The sequence below is a fragment of the Cyprinus carpio genome, chromosome B6, assembly GCF_018340385.1.
Source record: "Cyprinus carpio isolate SPL01 chromosome B6, ASM1834038v1, whole genome shotgun sequence".
Taxonomy (NCBI): Eukaryota; Metazoa; Chordata; class Actinopteri; order Cypriniformes; family Cyprinidae; genus Cyprinus; species Cyprinus carpio.
The window spans coordinates 17,075,710-17,095,774 of NC_056602.1; the positions used below are offsets into that span (position 1 = coordinate 17,075,710).

The following is a 20,065-nucleotide window of genomic DNA, read 5'->3' on the forward strand; positions in this document are numbered from 1 at the left end:
TAAATACTTAATACGTTTACTTTTTTTAAAAATAAAACTATAAATGTAAAATTTATACTGTCCACTACCATTTAAAAGTTTGTGGTCGGTAATATTTTCTAATGCTTATGCTCACCATGCACTAATTTCATCAAACATACTATAAAAACAGTGATATTGGGAAATAGTATTCAAATTTAAAACAACTGTTTTCAATTTTATAGTTGTACATTTTAAAATATTTTTAAAATGTCATTTATTCTTATGCAGGCAAAGCTTGCACTAAAGGAATATAAAGTGTGTATATATATATATATATAGCAAACAAGATTATAAAATGTATTTATATGCGTATATGAATGTTTAAACTGAGTGATGCACACATTGTGTGAAGAACTGAAAATGCAAACAAGATTATAAAATGTATTTATATGCGTATATGAATGTTTAAACTGAGTGTGCATAAGGACTATAGAACACAAATGTGTGTGTATTCTGTGTGCTGTTCTCCAACATGACACACTCTTTTTATTCTCAGAGTTAAGAGATGCGGTTTCATTCTCAAGCCTCTGTTCACCTAAGTCATGCTCTGGCCCATGTGAGCTTCTCTTTCCCTTATCACTGTCTGTCTCTAGCGCCCTCTGTCTGTTAGTCTTCCGCCTTTCTGAACACATTGCAGGCCATAAATGTCTAACCATTTATGTTAAACATTTATAAAAGTTGAGTATAGAGGGCTATAGCGACCCAATCCTTGATGGGGATACCACCCCAGTTTTCAGTTAAGATTCGGTTTTAAATTACATTTGGTTGCCTCAATCCTGAAAATGTGGTCACATCCTCAATCTTCAACACAGTTTGCAATACCACAACACACAAGTCTTATCCTTCAACCGTGCAGGTGCACGTTTGTGTCAGTGTGTTTACACATATTGCTACATAAAGCCTTAATGTCTAATCCCGATGTAAACTATAAGCACACTTTGAAATGGTTTTATTCAGCTTGTCGCTATCAGTAATACAGTGCCAAGGAAATGGACTTTGGCTGCTCTCATAACAGTGCAGCTGGAGAGAGAGTTATATAGACAAGCACAGTATTTATAAGCAGAAGAACCCTAACTGAATGGATGTTTTTGCTGTGTGCCATATTATAACATCTAGATAGATAAAACAATCATATTGTTCATATTTTGCTATGCGTACAGTATATTAATTTTTTTACAATACCGTTCAAAAGTCTATGGTCAGTAGACTCTTTTGAAAGAAGTCTCTTATGCTCACCAAGGCTTTTAGTAGATCAAAAATATAGTAAAGTAGTAATCTTGTTAAATATTTTACAATTTACAAGAACTGTTTTCTATTTGAAATAACGTAATTTATTCATGCGATGGTAAAGCTGAATTTTCATTCTGTATGAACATGCTGACTTGCTGCTCAAGAAACATTTCTTGTTATCATCAATGTTGAAAACAGTTTGATATTGTTTAATGATGTTAATTTTTCAATTATTATTTAATATAAACTTGACATTTTTGTGGACACTGTAATACATTTTTTTCAGGATCCTTTAATGAAAGTTCAAAACACTTAATTTTTTATTCTTTTAATGTAACAATGTAAACGTGTAATGTGAATGAAAGTGAAAAAAATAAAAAATACTGACCCCAAACTTTTGAACAGCAGTGTAGCCAAAATAGAGACAAAGTATATACAGTACACAAGGTTACAATTTAACATGATTTAAAATGCTACAAATCATGAACCATCTACCACCAACCACCAGCTTCTGTAAACATCCTCCCAAACCCAGCTGGAGTACAAAATATTTGTCAAAGGATATTTGTGGGAAAGAGTAAATGGGTGCGGGTCAACACACACCTACTTTCACACACATAAATAACTCATGTTAGAAAAAGAGAGAAAAGGGAGGAAAGCCAAATGAAGCAGACAAAAAACAATAAACACACTATAGCTTTATCTGAAATGACCACCTATAACCTCATTCAGTATTCTCTATATAGTGTGAATTCATACATTGATAACAGTGAAGCTGTGGAAATGTGTGTGAATGATAGACTAAATATTATGTTTCTGGTAATTAAAATAAGTTCAAAATTAGAATATACAATACAACCAAGTTTATTTTCAAACAATATAGTATGATTTGAATTGTCGGATATAAGGAAGTTCAGGACCTCTAAGGCATTTGTATAAGAGGTATAACATTTGATTTACCGCCTACTTTTTTCATGCAACAGTAGTTTACTTTTATGTTGAATTTATACCTCCAGCGTTTCCAAAAAAGTAATGGGACACCAATGCATACCACATTTGTGAACTGAAAAGTGGCCCCTAAAAAAAGCACATTACCAGAGGGAACGCAGTTTCAATAACTATCCAGTAAGAGGCTCTTTAGTCATGTTTATCAATATCTTTGAGACACTATCAGCAGTGTCTTTAGGTGCTAAATGAAGAGTTGAAAGGGACTGAGATGGAGAGTGTCAAAGAAACTTTAAGCAAAGAAAACACTCAAAAACTAATTTTAATTAGTTCCTGTAGTTCAAGTGGTAGAGCATGATGGTAACAAGACCAATATCATGGATTTCATCCTCAAAAAATTTAGTTTAAAGGAACTGTAAGTTGTTTTGGATAGAAGCATCCAAATGTAAATATATACTGGAACGAATCTGCCCCCTGCTGTTGACTACTTTTCACTGCATCCGATGTAAATAAAACGGGACAAGCTGTCTATGATAGTTTTGCTTCTGGGCCTGTTTTGGCAGATTCATGATGTGTCTATTAAAGATCTTGGTTATGTAATACAGTTCTGTCGACATGCCAGGGTCAGTAACACTGCGCTGGGGGGGCATATTTATATCACTCTCCAATGATGTGAAAGGGGAAATAATCCTCAGTCTAGAGTTAACAAACTAGACAGAAACTTGAAAGGTAATGTTTATTTTTACACATTTGTTAGAAGTTAGAATTCAACAAGCTAGAATTCATTCATAATTCAAGAATATTTATTAAAAACCTAAACAACAAAAACCTCTCAAATGACTTGTTTTAATAAAGTGCCAGTTTATGGTATTTGTTTGCTACTATTTCGATGGATAAATAAAAAATAAAAAAATACATGCATAATATGCTAAATTTAGCGAGTAACCTGTAAATATTTTGAATATAAAAAGCACTGTGCATGTCAAAAATAAAATTATATTATTAAAAGAAATGTGTCAAGTTTTCAAGTTCATCCGTGTAAAATATCAATAAAATTGAAGCTCAGACTAAGAATAGCACCCTACTGACTATTTCTGTAATGTGCATTATGTATAATGTGCTCAGTTTCCAAATTTTTTAAATGCATGGAATATGTGGATGACAGAATACTGTACATTTGCTTAAATATGTAGTACATAACAGAGCGTGCTGTGTAATACTGTATCCCATAATGCAATGCACTCAACTTGACCTTACATTTCAGTCTGGCAAATTAAATTTAAATGATATCAACTAAAATAATCAACTAAAAATACCAAAAATATCATCAACTGTCTTTCTTTTATATGATCAGACTTTTACAAATTAAATAATCATACAATAAAAATAAAAATAAAATGTAATTTAACAATCACTCATAAATTAAACAAACATACTTATATTTCTGAGATAATAAATGGACAGCACTCAAATTGCATTAATTGTATTAATTGTACAATTTAGCACCCCACCATTCAAAAATACTAATAATTGCATATTTAATACTGCTTCAAATTCTTAATAAAATAAAACATACTACTATACGCAGTATGCAATTCTGCACTGCAACAATTCAGTGCAACACTGCCACCTTGTGCTATTCAATGTAATTTATAGTTCTTGGCCTGTCAACGAGAGAAATTCTGTGTATTTTAGATATTTAAAATACAATATTTATTATATTAAATCAAATAACTACAATAGATATCCTTATTTAAATAACAGATACCTCTTCTCTTGACTGAATTAAGTAGAAAAACAAATGCACTTAGTATATGGGACGATGAATCTATAATTTAATGGAACAGAAACCATCCTGATTTCAGTAAAATAAATGTACTTTTTAATTCAAACAGTGCTAAGGATACAAGTTAGGTTGCATGTCCATACCTGTTCACTTGAAACTAAAGGAAATCACTGTTTTTGTTGTTGTTGCTGTTGGTACTTCACCTAAAAAATCTGTTCTTTTGTTACGTACAAATAAAAGAACCTTTTGCTGTCAGAAAAGGCCTAGGTTTTATCAAAAGCCACATACTTTGTAAAACACCTCTCAATGTTGCATGAGAGATTCAAGCTATATTGACACTATTCTGTCATAACAAGGTTTGGGCAAATATCTGGGATGGGAGACAATTTAACAGACAGATACAGCAAAAGACAAATGTGTGACAGTTTAAAAAAAAGAGACATGTAACATGTATCCAGCTGTGATATTCTCAAGTCTCTCTTCTGTCTCCTTCATTCCACTTTCTCTCTCTCACATCTCGGTTTTTCTCCTTTAATTCTCTCCTCCTCCACATTTGCTGACCTACTTTCCCCCTCAAGTGTTATTTTAGTCTCCAATAGATGGCAGGCAGGCTCTGGGCATCTGGATCATTAGTCTTCATGTATATCCACGCACACTAGCACCTACCAACTGATTTAGAATCGGGCGAGTGCGTATGCTGGGTGTGCACCTGTTTGGCCTTAATTGTGCAGCAAATGTCTGCTTATCTGGGGATCTTCAGAGGGTGTGCTCGACATGTAAACGTGTAATTCTGCCACGGTGCAGCAGGAGTCAAAAGAAGGGCCCCAAAGTGCGTCTGAGTTCAAACCCGCCTACAACCGCCCATCTCACTGAGCGTGATTGTCCCTCAAGACAAAGTCCACCAACAGGCGTTGAGAGATCCCTATTTAGGGGGCCTAAATCTAGTCAGTGACTCTCACAGGAGACATGGGGGGGGGGCAAAGTCTTGACACGTGCACTGCATTTCTCATCTGAATGCTGTTGGTTCCAGTGAAATTAGTAAATAAAATGCAAAATACAAAATAATAATAATAATAATAATTCACCACTACTGATATTAAAAACAGATTTAAATGTATTTTCTATGATAATAAATGTTAATCTTAAATGATAAAAGTAATGGTAACACTTCACTCAAAGCCTTTATGTATAATGCATTATAAAAGTAGTTTTAATGCATTAATTATGCCCTGCAGTGCACCATGAATAATTGTAACCACAGTTAATGCACTATAACACTTTTAAATTTATTCATGTTACACTATGCATTTTAAATTTGGTTATAACTATTTGCCACAAAATGTTGTATTACAACGCATGTTATGAATAATTATAATGCATTATAACCTTTAATAACCCTTTATAATGCATTATAAATAAAGGCTTTAAGTAAAGTGTTACCAAATACCCATAGCATTTTTATACTGTATTACAATGCTGTGATGCCTAAATGTACTTGTAGTATTTCAAACGACTGATTTTACAGAATTTCTCAGTGCTTCATTTTTTAAAATATACTTTGATTTAAAATTCTTGGGTCATTACGATTTGTTTAATTCTTCATTTAAACTGATAATAATATTGATTTCTGAAGGATCTTATTACACTGAAGACTGGATTAATTGCTGCTGAAAATGCTTTGCCATGAGAATGCATAAATTACATTTTAAAATCTATTAACATACAAAACAGTTGTATTAAATTATGTATTACAACATAACTGTTTTACTATATTTTTGCAATTGTTTTACTATAAATCCTCTGTGAGCTTAAGAGACAAAAATATTTACTGTTTAAAAAAAATTGTACTGTCATAACAAAAATTGATAGAATATTAGCAACTTTCTCAACTTTTACAAAAAATTCTAAGAATGGCCTTTTAATAAGGTGTTTACAACAAAATTATATCTTCAACAACTCACTGGCATAATGAAATACTGAATTCCAGTAAAAGATGTAAAAAAAAAATAGTTTATAATAACTTTATATCTTTTTATCTCAGTCAGAACTATTAAAGCTAATGAAAAAAGTCAGCGCTAAAAAGGAAAGTGATGTTTGCGGGTCACTTGCTTACATGAAACAGACTCTAATAAACAACTTTGAAAACCACCAAGTTACAGTTTAAGTAGCTTTTTTCTGTTTAAGTTTGATATTCAGCATTTGTTGCTGATATGAGATGCTGCGATATGCTCTAAAAACTCGTCTAGCTCAACTCCCTTTGGTCAGCAAGTATGCAGGAAGTGAGCTGATGAGGGTGTGAAAGTGTGAGATGACCCTCGTCAGTCTTCTACAGGGCATTGCTTGGCAAACCGCACGTAGGCAAAGGAGAGAAGCAGAAGGGCACGTCGCTAATCTGTGCCATCGCTCTGCACCAGGAATTTTGTTTTGGTTTGGGTCACTCCCGTAATCATCATTGCTCATCGGCAACAGAACGAGAGTCAGTTACACAAAGCTTATGAAGACGTGGGGACTTTCCGCACGTGCAGACATTTTTAACAGTTACCCTTCAGTAGTTTTGGGTTCAAGAGAGGTTATGACTTCATACGTTGGCACTGATCTCAGGGCAAGCAATCAGCAGTGCTGTAAATGCTGTGAAGAGATAAGGTACCCACCACATTCTAGAATTGCAGATGATGTCTTTTCTTTGTATGCCTGTCTGAAGAATACAGCCAGAAACGTCATGCCCATTCAGACTGACTGACGTGCCTTCTCAGATTGTTGAGCCCAATGCATTTTTAATGCAACTCTGTGACAAAATGTGACTGTCTAGATTCCTGTGGCAGAAGTTTAGACAATCAAATCAGATCAGTCATTCTACACATAACTGAATCATTTAAACAGAATGCCACCCTTATGTCAAATCTCACACAATTTTTTTTTTCCTGTGGAACAAAAAAGGAATTACTATCAATATAATTAAAATGCTTTCATCCATACAACAAAAGTTCGTCACTGACTGCCAAGTTGCAAGTATGCATGGTGAAAGAAGAATTAAAATGTGCATGACAAACTTATCAGGAACCAGTAAAACATACCTGTCAAGATTTGTTTACCATGACACTGCTGTTAAACGTAAATAACCAAAAAAAGTGGCACCATCAGTACATCTAAGACACTAAGCTATAAGTATGCATAAGAATTCTATGACCGATGCTTACAGGGTACTTAATAACTGAACGTTTAACAAGCCCTTTTATTTTTCCAGTCCTATCCTTGACGTTTCCTACTTCCTATCAATAAAAGGCATCTTTTAAAGCTCCTTAAATAATCACAGTAATAGCACCTCTAAATTTTAATACATTTTACTCCAATTTCTATTCGTATCAATAACTCTCTTGCCGCTGTCTCAAAATGTCTCCCCATACAATACTAAAAAAAATAAAAGAGCATAAGTATGAATGAGTATCTAGCCATGACTTAATATAAACCACACACTTTAAAGCAATATACTGTATTTTTCACCTTCATTTAAAATTAGTTCCAATGACTGCAATAAATGATTTCTCTACTTATCATAACCAACTGATGGTATTAGTGATATATTCATAGGGAAAAGACATAATCAAAAGAATAATGTACACTGAGCCAGTCATTATCACAAAATAAACCCAGACAGGGTGACCAGGACCCCAACGTAAGCAGAGGAGTTTTGCATCATCCTGAAGGAGTTTATTTTGTGATAATGAGCGGCAGACTGAACATTATTCTTGCATGACATCTTGCTGAATAAATAATAAATGGCCATGAAATACTGATATGAGCTGAAATTATTTAATGAGAAGAAAGTCATAAGCCTGACTGCTTACTAGGAACAGCAGTCAAATATACAGTTTTGAAGTCATTATACCAAAATATTAGACTACATAATGCTGCAATCATTCAATCAATCAGCATTACATGTACTGATATTCTAAAGATTTTTGACACATGATTTATTAATAGAGAGGAGATCATGTGTGTCGACTGTCCCCGAGAGCACAGCTGAGAACGAGACAGTGGAAAAGTTTAACATGCCACTCTTATAATTTGAATTCTCTAGAGAGGGTCTCAGTTTAGGACCTCTAATAGTCTGGTGTCATTATACTGTGTGTGTGTGTGTGTGTGTGTGTGTGTGTGTGTGTATTTAGTTTTACACACATCAGTTAGCGGTTCTAGATGAGACCTTAGGCCTGAATAAACAACGCAGTAAATGTACTTCTGTACCCCTCCCCAATCTCATTTCCCGCATCTCTCTCACTCCACACCTAAAGCAGAGTATACTTCCCATAAACTGGGCACACTAACTGCATATACACTAATTTGTGGTTAAAGGAATATTTCATACATTAATGCACTTTTGCTGAAAATGTACTCACCCTCAGGCCATCCAAGATTGAGTTTGTTTCTTTATGTGAAGAGATTTGGAGAAATTTAGTAGTACATCATGGATCCTCTGCAGTGAATGGGTGCCGACAGAATGAGAGTTTAAACAGCTGATAAAAAACATCACAATAATTCACAAGTAATCCACATGACTCCAAACCATCAGTTAACAAATTTTAAAGTGAAAAGTTGTGTGCTTGTAATAAACAAATAAAAGGCATTTTAACTTAAAGCCATCACTTCTGTCCATATAACCAGTATATAATGTATAATAACCAGTGAAAAAGTCCATCCCCTGTTGTCCTTTCACATCAAAATCCACCGATAGAATTGTTTTGGGCTGTTTTTGCTTAAAAAAGGTGCTTGATTGGTGCATATTTCTCTCATTTTTTCAGATAAGACAACTTTTCCCTGGAGAAAGAAATATTATGAATAGAGGGTTCTCTTAGCGGAAGCAAAAATTTGAAGTTAAAAAAAATCCTAATGTATTACAGACACACAGCTTACCCATTCACTTCACATTTGTTGATATCAATTACTTGTGGATTATTGTGATATTTTTATCAGCCGTTTGAACACTCATTCTGACGGCACCCATTCACTAAAGAAGATCCACTGATGAGCAAGTGATACTAAGCAAGTGATAAATTTCTCCAAATGTGTTACAATGAAGAAACAACTCTTGGATGGCCTGAGGGTGAGTAAATTTTGAGCAAATTACATGTTATCTATATAAAGACAAGTAAAGCAAGTAATAAACTACTTGAAAAATATTAGTTTACTATATTAGTAAAGTATATACTCTTTATACAGTAAAGTATATGCATGATTTTTGCACAATATAAAAGGTATAAGCAAAGATTTTGGACATGCAAAGATGATGGACATCGACTGCTTAACAATGGAAAAAAATGCAATGTACTATTTGGCGGAATAGTCCCCCCTTCTAAATAAATAAACCAATCACTAATTGGTTAACTCATTGAATCACCGCAGCTGCTGTTATTATACAGGTTCAGGCTGAAAAATATTTTTTAAAAACACTATTTCAGAATAAGAAATAACATTTATGAGACAGCTGTCACATTTCATTGGTGATGTTAAATATGATATTTATTTATAAGCTTGGTGGACTGAAATAGCTGCTCAAGAGGCGTTTAAAAGATGCCTGAGTAAAATTACTCGCCTTAAGGGACTTTGGTATAAGATACTATTTTTTTTATTATTATTATTATTTAAGTGGCAGCGTTGCATGTACCAATCCCAATATCACTGAATATTGTTTCCTGTACTATCTACTGTTTCTATCATTATAAAACAAAGCTCGTCCACCTCGACCCTCTGGCATACTCTTCTCCATTTATGACTGGATTACCTTAAGACAGGACAATATAATTTGGGTTGTGCGTATGTAGTGACGGAGAAGTGCCTAACTGGTGCAAATAACCAGGTTTTTGTAATAGATGTGGGATTTCTCAAGCTAAATAAATGCACAGTGAACTGACACTTTTGGGCAAGCTCTATTTCTAGAATCAGAGGAAGAATCACTTCTGCCATATGACCCTCTGATGGACCCCACATTGGTTTGGTCAATCACAGGGGTCGGATCTCATGAGATTGTAATGCTAGAAGGAGAGATATCTGGCAGAAACACTAGGGAACCTGTATGTAGGGCACTCCTACACACTAAAAATCTGCATTGACACATGAAAAAGAAACGATTGCGCCTGCTCTCCTCCTTGAGGCAGTGTGGCAAAGCATAGGAGCTTTAAAGGAACACATAAAGAAGCTTGCAGAGAAGATGCTTGTAGGTAATCTGGCTCATTTATGGCCAGTTAACTAGCATGTGACAGAATATTATAAATAAAAAAAATTGTTACATGTGCAAAGACATGATGAAGAGATTAAAATGGGTTCCCTTTTCTTTGTTTTCTTACCAAAACTGTATGAGTATAAGAGGCTTCAACCCACTCAAAGACTGAATCATGTAACCTGAAACACAGCTCACCAAGAATATTCCAGAATCTTTCATCATGCTTTTCCATCCGGCAAGGCTAAATAGTAATGATTTTCTCTGCTGACCTAATCAGTTCAAATATGAACTTGCCCAAACATCACCAACCAACCAACCTACCTGTATGTGTGATAAATATAAATTTAGATTTTATTTGATTTTTATTTGGTTATCTGTTTGATTTCGGAATAATAGCTTGAGAATAAAATAGTTAAAATAGATTTTAGCTCATTCTAACTGAAGCTCTCTAAAGTATTCGAAGTTAACCACTGTTATTTCATCATCCATAGACACAATTGTCCAACACAATAAAGGCAGCCATATAGAATGTTACATATGATTTCTCCAGCATTTCTGCTGTAGTTATGACAAAACTGCTTGTTTGTGATCTTTTCTATTATCAGAAAATGAGTGCGTCAATATACAAATTTACCACAGTTCATTTTGTGATTCCAGAAGTTTCCAAAATAAAATAATTATTGTTGAATGTTGAATAAAATAATTGATATTCTTTAAGATAATATGTAAGTTGATATTCTACCTTCAAATTAAATTTTTTTTTTTTTGTCGTGGGGTTCAAGCACTTTTCACCAGTTCCAAACCACATAAATCTTAATAACTAATATTAATTTTGGATTTAATCCTTTATAAGTGACATATAATTGTTAACAAGGGCTGGAAGTGAAAAATGCCTCATACTCAGGTGTGCATAATTATTAAGCAGGTTTACTTTTACGGGTAAAATGCGGCAAAAATTGATTTCACACTAAAAATTCAAAAATTATTATGTAAAATATGTGGAAAATATTCTAAACTAATGCAATACAAAAATTGCTAAATTAAATCATGACCACTGGACAGTGAAATGCTCATTGCCTCAGCAGGGTCACAATAAAAAACAGGTGGAGAAGAAAGGATGTATGTTAACAGCAAAAGACTTAAGGTATAGATAGATAGATACAAAAAAATCCAATATTCCATTCTATTAACGTACTGTATTTGTGTGTGTGTGTAAACCCACAACTGTTTTGAATGTCCCACACAAGGGCCTCTCCTGTTGACCTCTCTCACCTCATTCTGGGATGATACTTTTCTAAGATGAACTGGGGTGGCATTTATCAAATATGTTTTTCTTGCTCTTCCAAACTTTGCTTTTGTAGAAATGCAAGGAGCTGTTAAACCTTGAGAATCAAGGTCACAGGACACTGCCAAATGCTCATTGGGATAGAGTCCTGATTTATGGGACGTGAAAGAAGTCAGGCAAACGCCAGCTGTGGCAACTATCGCTGAGCCATGACTGGGTCAACAGAGGTTGCGATGGCGGTATGACAAGTATGACGTACGTAACGGTTTGGTTTCGGTTACAGCCACTTTGCAACATCATGTCACTCTGTCATGCCAAGTTGAAATGAGAACATGCAAAAATGTCTGCGCAGTGGCAGCATCGCTGTTTCAATTACGGTGGGTTTGAATCACTGTCACTTGCATAATCTGCTTAATTAATAGCACAGTTGTTGCTAGGCATTCAGACATCTCAAATGAAACATGGTTTGTTTCCAAACTGTGTCATGTATTTGTGCTGTGTGACTGCAAGCTTTCGGAAAACGATCTGATAGTTCCCCTCGCTCTTCGAAGGAGATGAGTGTCCCCCATTCCCCCCCTTTCTTATGACGACTTTTTGCGATTCCGATTTCACTTTGATGTGGACTTTTGCAGGGCTGTGTCACAAATTTTAACCAGCTGTCAGATTTCCTCAGGTAAGTGTGAGTAAATATGGTACTGACTTCAAATGGATCCTCATCGTGAGCTGAACAGCATGAGCAGCCAAAAAAGAGTGTCAGCAAAACACTGACTTTTCCCCTATAATTAAAAACAGGAATCATGCTTTATCATCATTTGAAACTACTATACACCTCATTAAAACTAATGAAATGACTCAAAATTGTAAAATGACTAAATAGAGCAACATTTTCCTTTCTAAGCTGCATGTGTACAAGGACTCTGAACTTTTAATGTTGATCCACAATAAACAGAAAAAAATGTGGGTTTTTTTTTTTTGGGGGGGGGGGGTGGTTGGGGTAGAAATCTATCTGATTTTCTTTTGAGAAAACATGAAAAAAAAAAATCTATCCACATGTCCACTGATTTTCTTTATATAAATGAATCTGTGAGAAAACATGAAATTCTCAAAATAAATAAATGTAAATAAATTAACAAAATAATTTATTTTCTATTTTGTAAAAAATATCAATGTAAATAGCTTAATCAGGGAAGTACTTAAAAAAAATTACAAAAAACTAAACTAAATGAATCTTTTATGGTTCCTATAATTCTGAATGATAAACATCAGTTTCTGCAAGAGTTTTGTAAATTAATCAATTAAACACTATATACAACTTTGTTTTAGATTGTTGTTTCAAATTAAAGTCCCTCAGACAGGGTGTTTACCAAAATCTAAACTGCATTGGATGGTTTCTTTGTTAAAAAAAAAAAAACACTAAACAGGTTGGATTCATGGGGTATTTCTCTTTTCCCAACAGCAATAAGTTTTTAACATTAACAACAAGAAGCATTACAAGGAACAGTGCTGGTTAGTTAGTTAGAGAATCTTGAATGCAAAAAGTGGACAGTCTGTAATGTCACAGAAAGCATGTCTTGGCAAGTTACTAGGTCATATTTTGTGTCTTGTCTTGGGCAAACTCTACCCTATATTGGATACGTGTAACCTGAGCTGAGTGTGTGCAGTGGGTCACGTACTGTACTGCAGATCTCAAGGAGGTGTTGCAAACAGTAGTTCCCGCAAACACTAGCCCATTCAACTTGAGCTGTCATCACGCCCTTCAGTCTTCACAATGCATTATTAAAATAGAAAGAATCTCATGAGAATAAAACACTTTATCGGACAAGCTACCCAACACAGCATGTTTTCCACAACGTTAACAATAATGCAAACCTCTGAGGATTTCATAACCAGCACAAGTCCTTACTTGTTACAGTGTATATTACTGCAGCTGGCTACACTGGTTCCAATTAAAAAAAATACATGCCTTAAAAAAAAAAAGAATACAAATAACACAAAAAATAAAATACTTGGCTAATTTGGACTAAAGAGACTGTGTATTAATTATGCCCTCTGTGTTGAATAAGTTTGGATTCTCCTGGTGTTGTGACATGACTTTTAACCCAATAATCAAAATAATGTCCTTATTTACTCACCCTCATGTTGTTCCAAAACTGTACGAGTTGCTTTCTTCTGTTGAGCACAAATAAAGTAATGCTGGTAACCAAGCACTTGACTTCCATAGTAGCTTTTTTCCATACTATGGAAGCCAATGTCTACCGACAACAAACATGTTCTACAAACATTCTTCAATATATCTTTTGGTGCTCAACAGAAGAAAGAAACTCATACAGGCTTGAAATAACTTGAATAACTTGAGAAAATGATGGAAGAATTTAAATTTTTGGGAGAAAACTGAAAAGAGTCAGTGGTGAAAATCAGCTGCTTTTCTTGAGCAGATTTTGCCATCATTTTGCCACTGTCCATTAGGTTTGTCTTGGAAATCTTTTAGGCCTCCAGGTTAAAATATAGAGTGATCCCTATATCTGTCTTAACATTTTACACTTGATAGAAAAATAGAGGATATCACTAAAATTAGCATGCTTAAATCTATGCATTTTAAGTGGTTATAATAAAGATCACCATACATGTCATGCAGCTACTGATCAAACTACTTACCCTGACTTTCTTGAAATCTGAGCTCCTAGGATCGAAGGAAACATGTTGTGGTTGCCATGAGGTAAACCCACATGTAGGTAAACTTCACCTGCTGTTATATCACCTACTGTATATGTAGACAAGAACAAAAACTGTTAATCCACTTTTAAAAGACAAGTGGTAAATAATGTGGTGTACTGAAAAGTAGCTAAATAAACCAGCAGACAATGCATTTACAGGAAAGAATGTTATTTTAACAACATAAATTATTTTACACAGCAGCAAGCCATCTTTACATAAAAAAACAACAACCATAAAACAATAACTACAAAAATCAAACACAACAAAATTAGAAAAAGATAAAAAATAAACCAAATTAATACAAAAATAAATGAAGTTAAGCTGTTATCAGTACCAAGTTTATTAAACACAATTGTTTTATTACAAAAAATATATACCCAGTAGAGTTATTTTTATACAGAAGACAAGAACTATTTATACGTCTTATTGCAAATTTTCTGCACCTCAATATTATAGTACATTATAAAACAGTGTGCAGTAATAACGTATTGAGTGTTAATTTTAATTCAAATTATTAAATGGATGCCACCTTATTGGGACAATAATGCCCTCCCTACACCTACCCATAACCCAACCCGATACTTTATTTGTAACATTTTGATTATTTCCTTAATTTTCATTGAAAATAAATGCTTTTCTGATGTGATTTGAAATTTGAGAAGGGAGAAAAATGTTTGCCACAAGGTAGATTTGAACCCGGGTCAATTATGTCATAATGAGTAAGTCACACAAGCAGCTGCTTAGTTCACTTATGCCTTGGGCCAAAGTACTGTAGGTATAGCTGCAGACCGGAGAACTCCAAAATTGGGCGTTAACTCCAAAAGTGGGCAGAACTTTCAAAATGGGGCGGGGTCTCCTCACGCAAAGACTTTCACCATTGGCTCTGGCTTCAGAGCCAGAAAAAAATTTATAAATTAAACATTGTTTCTAGTTCATTTAAAATAAAATGCTATATAAATAAATATTCTCCTTGAGAGCAGAGCCCAGAGCTCTCCCACGAGCCGTCCCCATGCAGGAGAAAGATTTTACTCTATCGCTTTGTTCCAAGCAACGGGGGCATTCCGGGGCACGAAATTCCACGGGACGGTTATGTTTTGGTAGTGGCGCTGGGTGTAACTAAATAGGTGCCATTGTCCGGTGAGGTCCAGTTGGGGAGTTACGGAACTATCTCATATTGCATAATCTTATTAACTGGTTATCTCCTGAACTGCAACTTTCTTTACCATGCTATTCAGCGCCCGCCGTGCAGTCAATTCACTGGTTAAGGTGTGGGGTAGGTTTATGGGTGGCATTTTTTGTAGCATAGTGTAGGAAATCAACACTTTAACTGACACAACCAATAAAAACTTTAGAATCAGCTGTGGGGCAGAGTTTGCACTGAAGTGGATTATACCCTTCTCCTTGGGCTGGCTCTGCCTACAATATACTAACCATGAATCCCAAAATACTCAAAAAGAAACTTAATAGATGTGTAAGGCTAACCCCATAATTAGCCTTAACTTACACATCTCAAATCCACCTCCATCTTCACCCCTAATACAATGAGTGTCAAATATAAACCCATGGCTTCTTCAACACAGTTCTGAAGGACAGTATCTTAACCTAACCTAAAAAGTTGTGAATAACCTAACCACACTAAATTAAGCTTTAATGAGAAAAGTAAACTTGTAATGAATGGGGTATGAAAAATAAAGCTAAAATCAAATTATATCTAGAGCTATATATCTCATGATATTTTTGCTTCTTAAAAAAAAGGTAAATATTTTGTTTTAAGCATGTTTACATGTTGGTTATTGTACAAAACAACAATGCAACCATACCGACAAAGAAATACTGACTGTGTGCAGTGTATCACGAAAGCTCACATGATTTATTTGACATCGCGTTGTCTAAATAGAGTAGGAAATAAAACATCGTCACACTAAATGAAAACAGAACCACCTCCCATAACTTCAAATTAAAGCACAACAGCAATTGAATCCACATTACCACATTTCCTCGGATTCCTACTTCTCGCACAGTCGCACTGTCTCAAAAACACCCGCCGTCGCCGGTGTGTGTGTGTGTGTGGACCTGCCCTTCACAACATAAACAAACTCTCTCACATTCACAGAAAAAAAAAGCTCCAGCTTTCGCCGTGGCGCAGATCCGACAACACAATATTTTTGCAAAATATAAAGAATCGGTATAATATTGGAGAGTTAATTCAAAATAAAGGCGTGACTAGTATTAGAAAGAGGAAACTGTTGCCACGTGATTAAGAGGATCACGTAAACACAGACACCAACTGGACCGATTTATGATCCACGTAGCCTATTATTTTATAAAATATTCCAGTGCACTAAAATGTTCTGTTCATTGCTTTTGAGAATATAGGCCTATGGATCTATTAAGTTAATTGTTTGCTTGTTTGTTTGTGTTAATCCATCACATAATGCTATTAAACAGTTCATAATCTGAGATTTGACTGAAATGTATATGACTTTCAGAAATATGACTCAAAATAGCAAATAATAATAACTGAAGAAACACCAATAACACTGAAGCTTATTTATTTTGATGAATTGTCTTTGAATAAAGGTACATTTGTTTTCACACTGCTTGCTGTGGGTCATTTTCTCTGTACAGAACACACAGATCAATAAATCCATATTGCATAACCAAGGCAATCCCGGATTGATTGAAAATCCTTATGGCAGTCACACTCAAATGGCATCGTGCCTACCCTCATGTAAATGTGAAATAATTTTGCCTTTGAATTTACATGAAAAGACAAGCTTTCATTTCTTAAAAATTTCCACATTTTAATACAGAGGTTTAGCAAGAGTAACAGATGCAGTCCAGAGATAAGGTTGCCATAGTAACTGCAGATCATCAGAGGCCTAAGACAATGTGTTCTAGCGCAGCCTGGACTGCGGCTCTGATGTTTATGGGAGAGACTGAGGATTATTAGCATTCAACATGATATCATACGGTCACAACTCATGATATGATCTCTCTGCGGGGATGTAAGACATTTAAGTTTCTTATATAAGGTTTGCATCACTTTTTACTCATGTCTCATGTAAATAACGCACACATTCCACAACACTAAATGAAGCATAAAGATGGCTAAACATGAGTGCATTTTCTAAATGGCTGTTTTATGCATAGGCCTAATTTGTGTGTGTTTGTGTGAGTGTGTGTACACTCGGCCAGCTGAGGCCAGGCACATGCTGCATCCACCAAATGTCAGAAAGCATTTCGGTTCCTCATTTGAGGCAGAGCATTGTCCCCTGGGGGAGAGCAGCTTCCCTTTCTTCTCCTTCTCTCCCTGCTTTATCCATCCCTCCCTCTGTCTGCCAGCTTCACTGCACTGCACTTCTCTTCCCGGAGAAGACACAGCTGAGCAGATGCAGGGACATGTGGGTGGAGGGAAAGAATCGTTTAGAGAATTATGCAGCTAGCTGATACTGCACCATGTCGCATCATTTTAAAGTTATTTGTTAACTCTGAGCATTATTCAATACTTGTGCGATCCAGATGAGTTGATAAATGTAGTGTACCATTCTCGATGTGCAGTTAACTCTTCGGACAATATACAGTTCAGTGCATAACACATTTTTGGACACTTAAAATGACTAAATGTGATTGTATTAGATACAACATACCAAAACAAGTGACATGTGCAAATACAAAATTCCTTTAAAATACCTGCCAGCCAGTTTGATATTTTGTTATACAGTCAAATGCAAAGATAATCATAATCATTTTAAGTGTGGTTTGGTCTCCAAATATATAATATATGATTTCAATTTATTTATAGGCACATGCCCCACTGTAGGGTAAATAAGTAAGTAAATAAATAAATAAATGCATGAATGAATGAATGGATGGCTGGATGGCTGGATGGATGGATGTATGGATGGATAGATGAACATTAATTTAGATTTTTGATGACAGCATGTTCAACTACTATAAAAGTTAGGATTTCACAGTCTGAACTTTTTGTTTAACAAGAATGAATGAATGATTGAATGAATGAATCAGGTACACTAATATGCAAATATAAAAACATTGTTTTGGTCAGCAGTTATTGCAAATAATCAGTTGAATTAAATACACTGTACAGTATCTGATAATCTGTTTTTATTTATTCATCTATTTATTTAGTTTTTTCTTTATTGTTTGTTTGACAGTTAATTATTTAAAGACAGCAAAACATCCACACATCTCTTAAATCAATTGTTTTTGCTTGTAAACTCCTTGATTGTTTCTAGTAAGGGATGATGTGTTGGGCTGCTGTGCAACTGTGAACAAGCAATAAAATAAATCAACCAACCAGCACGCAGACTGGAAAAATCTCCTCTGACACGCCATCAGTGCTGAAAGCCTAGACAGCTGCCACATGAGAGCCCAGTGAGGGAGCACTGCTGACCCGCAACTAATGAGTGTGGAAAATGAATTTCGTAGCGCTCTCTGGTTAAGTACATCAAACAGAGAGTGAGTGAGGGAGGAAGGGGAGAAAAAAAAAAAGAAAAAAAAAAAAATTGCCGTCCAGACAGAACAGAAGAAAGCTCTCTCTGTGTAAGGCTTTTTTGAATCCACAAGTCTAAATGGACCAGTTTAAAAGACACAGCTGTTTCTGGCCATTTTGGCACTCTAGACCTGTCACTGGGGGTGATTTCCAAATTTGTCACAGCAATAAAGAGTAAAACAAGGAGTTCTCACCAAGCCCCTTGTCTGACTCCAGATGGGAAATTTCCAAGAAGAATGGAAATTGAATATCTTTACACCCCACATTTTCCCCTATAAAAAGCTGAAAAAATAAAAACATTTCCATCCCATTGTGCTATGCCTCTTAAGACTCACATATATTTTAGAAAATTATTAATATTTTTTTTTTACAGAATTAGCTTCAAAATTTTAATCTATTAAATTAATAGCCCTGATTTAAATTTAGAGTTAGATTAAGTTTTACAGTATGTACCCACCTGTTACACAGTCCCATCAACCCATTATATTAGAAAACGCAACTACAGTATATTGCAAGGTGGAAATTTTGTGTGAATTCTTACAGAAATGCATAATTTTTGAATATATATGGTCCACTCCTAAACCTAACTGTCAATGGGGCCTAAGCAGATCATAAGAAAACGTATGAATGAAATTTAACAAATTCATGCGAATTAGCCACTGATTTGCCCTGATAGCATGTTGATCCCATGCACAAAATGATTTGGGCATAATATGCAATATTTTTAACCTACCATTGTGACTAAACCACCCAAATATTCCTCACGTGTGTGTGTTTTTGGGTCTGTTTGTATATGCACACACACACATTTATGTTGGTATGTGTTTGAGTGTTTTATGGATTTCATTTTGAATTGATTTTTGGCGAGCAGGCTGAGCTAGACATCTTGACACTGGGCAGCAGCTCACAAGGAGAAAGACTGTCACCAGTCTCTTCTAATTGCTAGGAGGTTTAAAATAGCTCTGGCTAGCCATCATGAGACTGATTAACAGCCTTCATTTACAAGGCCAACACACTCTCAGGGGGTTCTTCAAGCACTCTGCATGATGTTTCCAAACCTTAGTTATCCATAGTTGTGGAAATCCTGCAGTATACAGTACTACCGCTTGCATTTATCAGTTACAGTAACAGACTCAAAGTCGTGACATTTGTTGATTGCTTGCATTACAGCAAGGTGCTTGGTGCTTGATTCTGGGCGAAAGGCCTCAAAATGATTCCCACAAAGAGATTTCACTCGGGACTGTGTTATTTGAGGTCTGACTTAGCTGGAGGAACAGAACAGGACTGATATTCACTGGATGCGATGTGACCTGTCACACTGGATTCAGCTTCAAACAAGACATCTGCACAAAG

The 20,065-nt window shown here is 35.1% G+C and overlaps 1 protein-coding gene across 7 annotated transcripts in view; it reads right to left on the minus strand.

Annotated features, from left to right (window-relative positions):
• Positions 1-16,408, minus strand: part of LOC109063235 (SH3-containing GRB2-like protein 3-interacting protein 1) — a 74,017-nt gene extending 57,609 nt beyond the window's left edge. For 6 of the 7 annotated variants that reach the window (XM_042725948.1, XM_042725957.1, XM_042725950.1 and 3 more), the window contains exons 1-2: positions 16,186-16,408; positions 14,137-14,242 (exon numbers count right to left, since the gene is read on the minus strand). The gene's annotated coding sequence lies outside the window, so the exon portion shown is untranslated. Of the gene's footprint in view, positions 1-6,633; positions 6,653-14,136; positions 14,243-16,185 lie in introns of those variants that run through there. The other variant, XM_042725949.1, reaches the window with a different exon arrangement.
• Between the last annotated feature and the right edge of the window lie 3,657 nt (positions 16,409-20,065).